Genomic DNA, 11,447 nt, shown 5'->3' with positions numbered 1-11,447 from the left:
TGGAGGTGGGCACTGGATCTTTGATCTTAATGTGGGATGGCTTTTATGCCTGGTGTCTCCTGAGCTCCAGCTGGGCTGGACTGGCATCATAATCCAGCCCTCAACCCGTGTAATGGTGTGTGCTGAGCATCATGCAACCCCATCCCGCATCCTCTTAACGCCGTGTGTGGGAACAAAAACTGCCGGTCAATGTGCTGCCAATCCAGGTGAGACTTTCTGCCCTGCCACCACTGAACCCTGTAGGGACATGGCAATTCAGGAGTCGCATCTGCCGAGTGCTTCCTTGGCCTTAATCATGTCCCAGAGCTGCTGAGCATTGGGGCTTGGTGTTCATCAAGGCTGTACTCTGGGCTGATGTATGAAAAGCTCAAAGGCCCTTCATTAATTTTGTATCTTAATATCCCCAGGACAGCTATGTAATTTCAAGAGCATTTCATTTCCCATGCAGAGCTCTGACCTTTTTCCTACCTGAGGCATAATTTTACGAATGACTTGCTGGCACCTTGCCACGCAGCAGGAGCCACCACGTTGCAAAGGATTGTAGTGGCGGCTGTCAGGGAAGAAATTTCCTTCTCCTTCTGGGAAGGAGGAGAAAGTTGACCCATCCCATGAACACCAGTTATCCACAGGCTGTGAGGAGGACACGGGAGCAGAGGCTTCAGATGCCCCACGATCCTCCAGGCCATGTTGCTGCTCCTGTGCCATGTGAGAAGGGGTAGGCACGTCCCCACCTGTGTGAAGGGGTTCTAAATTGTGCTTCCTCCTGAGTCCTTACACGCAGCTGGAGAGGGATTTCTCAGGGTTTTTGGAAATCTGCTCAGAGGAAGGAATCGGTCGCTGCAGAGATCTTTGGTGTTATCGCTCTTCTGACCTGGAAGTGTCCCTGCATCAAGGTGGGCACCATGTCTGGAGCTAGCATGGCTCCACAATGTGTGTGCCCAGTGGGGTTTCGGCTTGCACACCTCAGTGTACACACAGCCTTGGCCTTGACCGTCCCTTATGGGTAGGGGTGGTTTCAGCTCCAGATCCCATAGCATGGCCGAGACAGCCCACATGTCATTGTGTCCGGGTGGGCTCCCACACTCCATTCTTCAGAAAGAGTACTGCAACTTGCTTCTTACAACTTCACTTCAGTGCGGTTTTTAATAAAAGCAGCTAGTTATTTTAGGAGGTTTGTAGAAGAAGGAACATCACATAGGCATTGTGGTGGTGTCTGTGGTTACCTACCTTCTCCTCTGCTGGATGCCATGTGTGATAGTGTCTTTGGCTGTGACCAAAGAGAACTTGGAGGACCTGGTCTGGATTTCAGCAGGGACAGTGTTTGGCAGCTCCTGAAATGGGCTAGAAGGACTTAGTTGGGTCTAAGAGATGCCCATTGTCTACTGTTAATCAGATGCAGCCTTTCCATATGGTTCTTTGCAGGCACCATGAACCTCAAGCTCCATCCTCCTGGGACATGCCCGTCCATCCTTGCCATGCAGGGAGGAATACTTGCTTTACATCTTTTCCCTTTGAGCTCAGGTATGTGAAGGAAGGTGATATGAGACCTCTGGGTTTGTACTGAAACGCTTGCAGGATTATTTGAAGACCGCGACTCATTCTTAGAGACCTGAATCATGTGCTTCTACCCTCTAGGACAAGCTCAGTAGTTTTTCTGGCAATAGCAGACCAAGAGGTCATTTCTACCACTAAACTCTTCTGAGGCTGTTTTCAGCAGCAGCCAGTGCTCAGAAGATGAACCTGGTAAACATTAGAAAAAGATTGTGTAATTGCCTGGTTTTGTGGTTCGTTATAGTTTTGCATGGGTGGGCACTGTGGTGTGAACATACTTTCAGTTCCATTGATGTTCTTGCCTTGCAAAACTAAAGAAAAAAACCTGAGTCCCCTTTTCAAAGATCCTAACAACTGCCCCAGAGGCTGCACACTCTATTATTATTTCACGCACTGCAGGAGGGAATCAGTGGAAATTCACCTTCCTGCACCAAATCCAGGCTGTGACTTAGAAACTGTCTCTGTGTCATGTGGCACTGCCACAGACCTTCATGGTCCGGGGGGCGGTTAGTAGAGACGTATGTGCATGTGGCAGCACTGAGACTCAATCTTGCACTACGTAATTATTAGCTGTAGTGATTCAGCTCAGTTCTTTGAGAATTAGGGTGAATTCACTGGTCAGGAAGCCAGGAAGGGCAGTGATGCTCCTCAGGAACTGCAGTGCAGAGTGAGAAGTGAATGGGGCTGTGGGAGGGCTGGGACCTTGTGGTGGGTTGACCTTGGCTGGCTGCCAGTCGCCCACCCAGCTGCTCTCTCACTCCCCCTCGTCAACAAGACGGGGGAGAAGATAAGATGAAAAAGCTCATAGGCTGAGATAAGGACAGGCAGATCACTCACCAGTTACCACTACAGGCAAACCAGACTCAGCTTGGGGAAAAAAGGGATCTGCTAATCCTGCAGCCTCACCTCAAGATACAATCCACTCTGAAATAGTATTGTTCTGAAGGTTAGAGCTGGCATAGCGATTTTTTTCTATATCCACTGAATATATTTGGCTGTTTCCATCTCTGGATCTTTACCCAGCAACAGAGATGCCTCATTTCACCAGTGATGAAATTGAGACCAGTTGACTTATCTAAGGTATCATAAGCAACCGGACGCAGGCAGCAAGAGAAAGCCAGTGTCCTGCCTTTCCAGATCTCTCCACCTATATGCCCAGGTGGCAAAGACCAACAGGATCCACATCCCAGCTGGCTCCTGGCCTGCGGTGGAGCAAGGGAACCGGCTGGGATGTGCTCTGGATTTGCTTTCCTTTCTCTCAAACCACTTAGCCCTGTTTCCAGTACGGCTCCCCCAACTTACTGTCACTGGGCTGACAACACTCAATACTTACGTGGGTAGATTTTCTTGTGGCTCAGCAAAATGGTGATAATTTCTTGACAGCTGCACGTTCTTCTTCCCTTCCCTGAATACTGGGGGGAAATGGTCCTTTTTTCTGTCCTTATGGTTAGTGCCATTTGGGTGTTTTCCTTGAACATGGTGTTTGGGGTTTTTCTTTCACTCTATTTTGCAACAAGTGGCCATTTCAGCGTGCAAGCCTCTCTGATTGCATCATGTCTGTGTGATATCTGTCCCTCCAGGTGCGCAGGGGTTTTTTAGGCCAAAGGTTTTCCACTTTAAAATAAATGTTGCTTTTCTGCTAAAAGGGAATTACAACTTCTGGGTTTTGGTGACTCATTGAAGCAAGAGAGGAGAAGGGTGTCCTCCAGCCTGGGCTTATGAGAAGCTGCTCTGGAAAGAAAAAAGTGTACCCTGAGCAGTGTTTGGGTGTCCCCAGGCCAGCTTTGGTAGGGATGTGCTGCCTGGGACTCTGGCTCAGCCTGGGCGTCAGCAGGAGAGCTGAAATCCCATGGCTCTGCAATTTAATGTCGGGATCTGTCCCCTGAACCCATAACCAGCACCCACCCATGAGGCACATAGCTCTGGGTCTGGTTTATTATGCATGAGATATGTCTGAAGGAGTCTTTTCCAGATGAAGCTTGTTCCTCTGGTGTGACGTGATCCTGGGGGACTTGCATGTGGATAATCGTCTTAATTTTAGTTTTTTAGCCCCAACCCCTCCTAAATCAGAGTGCTTGAACTAGCCACGTTTTTCTGTAGCTCTACGGGAACTTTGTCCACACCTTGTGGGAAACCTCTGGGAAGGATGAAGACAGCTGACACGCTCAGCGCGCTTCCTCGGGGGTTTCCAGCCACCAGTCCATCACAGCCCAAGCGTGGTGGGACAGGAGCCGGAGCAGAGCTCCTACATCACGAAGCAGCCATGCGAGGGGGGCCGGAGCCGGGTGTGGGGCTCCCAGCATGGCAGCCGCTCTGCGGGAGCTGCCTGGGTACGCGCCTGGCCCCTGTGGTAAATGTGAGATGAGCTGAGGTCTCTCAGCCCTCTGCAAACAGGCTGTAGGCTGCAAGCTCCGAGAAGCACCGTGCGTCTGCTGGTAAGAGTGACTTGTACCTAGAAACTGCAGCAGATTTGCTCCCAGCGTCAGCAGGATGCAGGGGCCGGGGCTGCAGCATCTTCTGCCGTCACGTTCCTGGAAGGACGGGAGATGCCCTGCTTGTGCTTCGGGGCTGTGATTCAACTGGGCTGGAGCCACTTCTTGGAAATGCCTGTACTCCGGGCTGACAAGGGCAGAGAGGAATGCTGAAGCTGGTATATCCAATGCCATACCATCACCAGGCGCTATGGGTGGCCGCATCTATTGACCTCATTTACTCATTTTCAAGTGTGCAGCACCCTTTGCAGAAAGGATGCTTAGCACAGACAGCTCAGCAGGGTGTTTGGAGATCTGCATCTCTCTGGGCAGTGACCAAAAAAAAAATTCAAAGCGGGTCTTCCTGGTGACAAGTGTGTCTGGCTGTGATGGAAATGGCGTGCCAGTGGGCAGGAGAGCTCAAGCTGCAACACAGCCTTTTACCACTGGTACCTGTATTGAAAAGGAAATATCTCCCTTGGGAAAATAAAGTATTTGTGGAACAGCTCATCTACACAGCGACCATGGTTTTAGCTTTCTCACTGTTTAGAAAGAGAAACATCTTAAAGACCCTCATGTCGATGCTTCTGGTAGCACCACCCCACTGCAGCACTGCCATGGGAAGTCTCCATCCTCCATCTGGTGCATCCCCAGAGCACCACAGGGAGAGGCGGTCCCCAGCCTCTGAGATGCAAGCTTGACATTTGTCATCGTGCTGCCACCATTTTCCTCTGCAGAAGCCGCCCGAGCCACTGGGACCTCTGGTGTGAAGGCAGGAGTTTGGGGCCGAGGCCATGGTGCTCCCAGCAGCACGGTGTGCTGGCCCACCAGCCATCTCCGGCAGTAGAGGTCCCGCACACATGGTGCGTGCCGGGACTCCGCTGCAGAGGAAAGCAAAAGAGAAAATTAATTACTGGTGTGTTTCAACACTCCCATTTATCACACACAGCTGTCTCTGTGCTGCTTAGCCATGAACTTAGTAAGGCGCAAACTGAGGCTGGGGTGCCGGTGATATCCTTGTCCTTATGGCTGGGTGTCTCCCCTCATCTCTGCAGCCAAAGCTCCTTTGCTTTGCAGCACTGGAAAGAGGGAGCAGCCCCGGTGGCCAGGATTTAGTCCAGGAGGTACCTTTCCATGCTGGCAGGATGGTTTCCATAGCACCAGGGATGTCTTTCTTTCTTCTATTTCCACTTCTGCATGTGTTGTTTCCTTTAATTTTACTAGCGAGGCGACGCTGATCTTGCTGCTCAGGTTTCTGTGCACAGGCGGTAGTTCCTACAAAAGGGGTGCTGTCCACCCCTACCCGGGGGCTGGTCCGTGCCACTGTGGTGGTCGCTGAAACCAGCCAAATGGGGTCAGAGCTCAGCCCCGACCCGGCCTTTGCACTGCCGCTGGTCATGGCATCGGGGCTGCCAGGCTGGCTTGGGGCTGTCACTTGCTCTTCCCCACCGTGGCTGCCAGCGCTTCAGCTGAGCACACGCTAAGCCAGACCTGGTCTCTGTGCCGGCCCTGCTCCCATGGACTGTGGGGAAAGCAGAGGTGGTCGGACCTCGAGGAGACAGCGCCAGCCGCGGGGCACTGCTTCCTCAGCCATGCAAAGGAAAACCTGCAGCTGAGGTCTGTTCAGATGGAGAAATTCCAGAAACATCAGTGCTTTATGGGAGTGGGACTTGCTCTCTGCTTTAAGCAGGTCTTGTCCCTGGCCTAGGCACTAAGAACATTATTATGTCGGCAGCAGCTTTTGCAGCTTTAATTTGCTCTTCTCCCCAGAAAGCCCTTTGCTCTGCAGCCTGAGGACTAGCCTGAGCTGTGCCCACGTCCCCGGGGCGCAGGGCAGGCGAGGCTGTATGTGTGCTTGGCCGCAGGGCTCCTCCGGCATCCCCTGTGGCATCACATCCCAGCACAGAGGTCCTTCATTTTTAGCAACAACTTTCCAGGTGGCTGTGTGTGGCAGGGATGGAGGGATGGACGGGACAGGGAGGGGAGCCAGAGAAGTCAGTAGATGGCAGAGTTGTTTTAGCATCTGCTCTCTGCCATGTCTCTTGCAGGCTTACAGGGATTTAATGATGGATTTGTTATCAAGATGACGCCCCAAAGCTTGGGCCGCTGCGGCCTGGCCTAGGAACAAGCTGGGGCTGGGGCTGCTGCAAACCAGCTGGTCGGGGCAAGCATTCACACCACCATGCTGCAGCAGCGGCAGGGCTGGCACCATGGAGGGACAGGGCTCCTCACGATGCTTACGTGCCTGGCTCAGAGCATCACTGCTTACAGCACCGAGACGAAAGGTCTATGGGTTACCATTGCAGTATCTATTGCTTGCCACTGAAGGTGACACTGCTCTGCCTTTGCATCACTTTGCAGGAGATTCAAGATTGGTTTTGCTGCCTCCAACCGTGTGTGCATCGTCTTGGTTGGGCTTTCAGACTGAGCATTACTAGAGAGCATGGCTGCATGTGGATTTCCACCAGAGCACAGATCCCTCCTGCCCCCAGGCTCTGCCTTCTCCATAGGGATGGTTAGTCCCAGGCAGGGGCTGAGGATTTTCTCCCCAAAGCCCCCAGGTCAGAGCAGTGCTCCTTGTCTGCCCCTCACCCCTTTGGCTGCTCACCCTTGCTGGCTGATCTCCTGCCATTGCCAGCAGCGTCACTCTCTTGCTCACCTTGGGGCTGTGCATGACCCCAAGGGACTCCCAGTGATCCTGAGGGATGAGCACAGCCTCCCAGGGGATTCAAAGGTCAACAGAGGGAGAAGGGAGAAATGGCAGTGAAGGTTGAAAGGGGATGCAGTGAAGAGCCACGGAGGTGATTCTCGTAGTGGTGAAGAAAGCCCTATGATGAGAGACTTAAGGAGGTCAATCTGTGCAAAGTTTTGAAAAAGATGAGTAATTTGCATTAATATTGCCTTGGCAGGGGGATTGAGGTTTAATGCAGGAGAGAAAGGCAGAAAATTAAATTAGTGGCTGCCAGATCAACTCTGGGAGATTGCCCATCTCTTGATAATTTCCAATCAGGATCCAGATGATTTGCTGCAAGATGTGTCGGTGCCACGCAGCCCCGGTGGGATAACCAGGCATGGCCAGCCCCGGGCTCAGCCAGTGCGAGGGCTCACTGCAAACCTCCGGCTACAGAGGGAAAGGCTGTGCAGGACGGCAGCTGATCCAGGTTGCGTCTCGCCCACCTTCCATGACAGAATCCACCCGAAATCCTTGGGGTTCCATCCATCCCAGCGCTGCACGTGGCATCACCTCCTGAACTTCGGCCAAGAGCTGTGAAACCCTCCTTAGGGCACAATGCAAACCCTGACCTATGGGCATGTCCCACCTGCACGGCTGGGGATCCTCGTGGGGTGGTGGGAGCCGAGGGCTGGGTGGCTCTGCTGCGCGGCAAGGCTGGGTTTGGCCCCATGGAGCCCAGCAAGTGCTTGGAGCCAGCTGCAGCAGCGGCTGCCAGGGGCTTGGCCCCACAGGGTGGGGAGGAATGGCAGCGTCCCCCCTCTCCTCCCGAGGCTTTTGTTTTGTTTGCGAGTCCCACACGGATGCAGAAGACGTGGTCCCGGCTGCCTTTCGGTCCTGTCCCAACAGGGCGGGCGGGGGAGGAAGGGGCGATGCAAAGACGATGCTGGGACCCTCCCCACCCACCCCATCGTACCGTGCTGTGGGAGGCAGCCGCTGGCGTCGGCAGCCACGTAGCCTCCCGCGGGTTTTGCTTTTCCCTGCTCCTACTCTCTCCTTTCGCAACATGAAAGGGCAGAGCCTCGCCAGGGCGTTTCGCTGCAGCTTTGATGGTTGCAGGCCCCCGCACCTCGTGCCAGGGAGAGCTGCTTTCGGCACTCAGCCGAGTGTGGGGGGACATACGGGATGCTCCCGCTCCCTTCCGCTGTGACTCAGGCAGCAGGGGTTGTTTGGCAGGGCCAGGGCCGTGGGGCTCCCCGTGCCAAACTCTATTTTTAGGAAGCTAGGAGAAGTAGGTGCAGCCGTCACAGCAAGAAGTTTCTAGTGCGATTTGTGGTTTCACAGCTTCGGTAAGGCTCAGCATCAGCAGTTTAGAGGCTGGGTGCTCTCCGTGGCTCAGCACAGCAAGGCTGGCATCGCCGCCCAGATGTGCAGCCCAGATGTGGTGTGAAAGCCACGTGCCCTTTGGGGGCCTCCATCCTTTGTGGGGTCACTGGGGCTTGTTTCTCTGCCTTTCCCTGCTCTCCGCCCACCTCAATCCCGTTGGGAAAGGCCGGCTCGGGGTGCGTCCGTGGGGGTACAGCAGGGCAGGGAGGTGAGGAGGGATGGAGGGAAGGGAGCACAGAGGACGATGGCCCTCGGAGCAGGGCAGCTCAGAGGGACAGCAGCACCCCAGTGCCATCCCCTGCAGTTCTTTCCCATTGCTCTTGGCTGCTCTGAAGGGTGGCAGAGAAGGGGCAGATGTCCCCTCACATCTCTGGGGAAAATGCAGTGGAGATGGCACTCTGCACCCTGCTTTGATCTACCTGCTGGGCAGCAGGAGCCTGGGACAGCTCGTGTTCACATCTGCTGGAGCTTGGAACTTTTGCTGACCTTCGCATGGGTGTCTCCATGGCTGAGGGCCATGGCAAGCGATGGGGCTGCAGCCTGCCATTACCACCATAGTGGCTACAACCACCATCTTCTGCTCTTTTCTTCTGCAGACAGACACAACCGTCACAAGTATTGACACCTTCATCTGTCCCTGAGACTGCTTATTGCTGGTCTGGACTCCAAGAGCTTTCTCTCATTCATACCAAGGTAAAAAATGAACGGAAACTGCGATGCAACCTTTCCTTCTCCGGATGCTGGTGATGCTTTTTGTGGTGTCCTGGCTATGTCTGTTCCCTCTTCCTCTCCGGTGACGGGGTTATCCTGGAGACACGAGAGCTCAGAGGACGCAGGAGAGGGAAAAATCTAAAGAAGTGACAAAGCTAATGGTAGAAAAGCTCAAATTTCCCTTCTGCCCGCGGCCCTGTGTTGAAGGGACTTAATTTAGGTTTCTCTTATAGGTTCCCTTCTGCATCCCTCCCACGGCATGGCAGGCAAACTCCTTTTGTGACTCAGAATAAAATATTCTTTTTGAATGTCTTGTTCTTAGTACTGCACAGCACCCAGTTTTTGTTAATTGTAAAGAGCATGTGGGGTGAGCAGCACATTTTAAAGAGCTAGTCACAAAACCGCAGCGGGCACCCAAAAAAAAAATCACTCTCTTCTCATCAGCTTTCACCTTGCTGCCTTCAGAAATGCTCCCAGCCTTTGACAGATCACCGGGGCAGGCAACCGGATATTTTCTCAGTAAACAAAACTCTGAGCACTGAGTACAAGTGGAGACAATTTGCTGATCAGCGGAAATACCACAACTAGGTCAATAGGAATGCAAGCGATGGATCACATTTTCCCATCGTCTCACCCGGGGCTGATCTGGCTGGAGGAACTGTACCAGTTTGGGTTCACAAGTGGATGGGTACAGTTACATTCAGAGGGTTTGGGGGGTGAAAGAAAACCCTCTTGGTTTCTCGGTGGTGTGCTCATCACCAGGTGAAGGTGTGACTTTACCTTCCCTGGGGTTATCCCATGAAGGCAGACTCTTCTCTGGTGTTGGGTCCTCTCTCCGTTGCCCATCGTCCCTCTGGACCATGCCCCTTTTTCCCCAAGGCTGTGTCACCCCTCTGCTCTGCTCCCCCATGTTCCTACAGCAGCCAAGTGGTCAAGGATGTGCAACCATCATGCTACCTGGCCCTGCCATGGGATAACGGGGGGTTTGAGGATTTTGAGTCTTTCCCCCTATCCCTACCATCCATGTGAAGCAGTGAGGTGGCAACAGAGCATGTCCCCAGGGGCCAACACCACCGCACACTCTGCGGCAGCTCTGTCTTCCTGGGCTGCCTGGCTCTGAACAGCAACGGTGATGGGATGGCCTGATGGGGCTCTGCCTTCCCCAGAGCTCTGTCAGCACCTCCTGGTAGATCTGGCACTACTGGCATCGACTCCCAGCTCGAACCAAAGAAGCTGCAGGACCTGGTAGTGCGGGGTGGAGGAGGTGGCTCCTGAGGGCTTCCTCCCCGCCAGCCAGGGCGGCGAGGGGCTTGATTGCCGACATGGAGCAATGGTTTCCTGAAGAGGAGCTGCCAGCCTGCCCTCCCCGCTGACGAACCTCTGCCAGGATCCCCGCTGTCATATTTTCCACCCGGTTTCTCCCGTCAGGGTGCCGGTGACGAGCGACTCTCAGTTTCCTGGTTTGCAGTGCAAGCCGGCCAACCTTCTGGTGATGTTTTGTGCTGGGTACCCAAAACCGGAGCCTTTCCCCACCCTCCTCACCAAACCCGGCAGCCCCTCCAAGGGTGCTGCCGGCTCCGGCCTCCCCAGCAAGGTGCATGCAATGGGGCCAGCAACGATGCGCTCGGGGTTTCCAGCATTGCCTACAGGTTCTTCTCATTTCAGTGAAACAGTGACGGCTGGCTATCCAGAAACGGCTTTGAAAAGGTTTCATCTGCCGGGGACAGCCAGGGCTCGGGAATAGCTGTGCAAAACCTCACTTGCTGCTCTCTGCAACGCTCATTGCTGTGGTTTCACACGTTATTGGCTGCCTCTCAGTCCCAACACTCAGGATTCGGGGAAAGTATTAAGTGATGACTTCTCATGTCATTTTGTTTCTCATGTAGAGACTTCCCCCAAATGTGAGTGTTAAAAAATTCAGAGAAAACTCTGAAGACCCCTGGAAAATGCCGGTGAGTGCCATGGGGCTGAGGCACGGGGCGAGGACTTTGGGGAGTGGGCGCTGCTCCCTGCCGTGGCCTTGTGGCTCTCAGCTGTATGGGGTGTCCTTGGGGATGTCCACCACAAAACGGCTTTTTGCCTGTGGCAAGCTCGCCGTGGCAGGGATGGTGTGTAGGAGCTTGGTGTCAGACCAGACCCCTGTGAGGATGCCAGGGCTGGTCTTTCCAAAGATAATGCCAATTTTAAGATAAAAAGGAATAAAAGCAGTGGCTTGGCAGTGCCCTCCAGCTGCGTGTGGGCTTGGTCCCACGCACAGCAGGGCTGCAAGCCCACGGGACCAGGTCCAAAGCCCAGCAATGCTGAGGGGATGTCCATTTGAGACCCAACACAGTGCATCCCCAGCACTGTTGGGGTCACCTCACTGCTGCCAGGAGGATGCTCCTGTGGGGGCTGGGAAGCCCCAGTGAGCTGGACAGCAAGGCAGCCCTTGGATTGCGAGGGCACGTGGGCAGCCCCCGGGGCACAGGCGCCCAGGGGCAGGGACCCCAGGGGCCATTCTGTCCTCTAGAAGGCAAAAATGACACTGGGGGGCTGGTCCCAGAGCTGGCAGCCCCATTCCAAAGCTTCCCTCGTTGCAGAGGGGTCACAGTCCTGGCACGATGAGGGGTTACATGGCTCCAAAGCACCAGCCAGGGCCAGGGCCTCTGCCCAGCTGC

This window comes from Gymnogyps californianus, chromosome 9, assembly GCF_018139145.2.
Source record: "Gymnogyps californianus isolate 813 chromosome 9, ASM1813914v2, whole genome shotgun sequence".
Classification (NCBI taxonomy): Eukaryota; Metazoa; Chordata; class Aves; order Accipitriformes; family Cathartidae; genus Gymnogyps; species Gymnogyps californianus.
Note: the sequence above shows the minus strand (reverse complement) of the source record.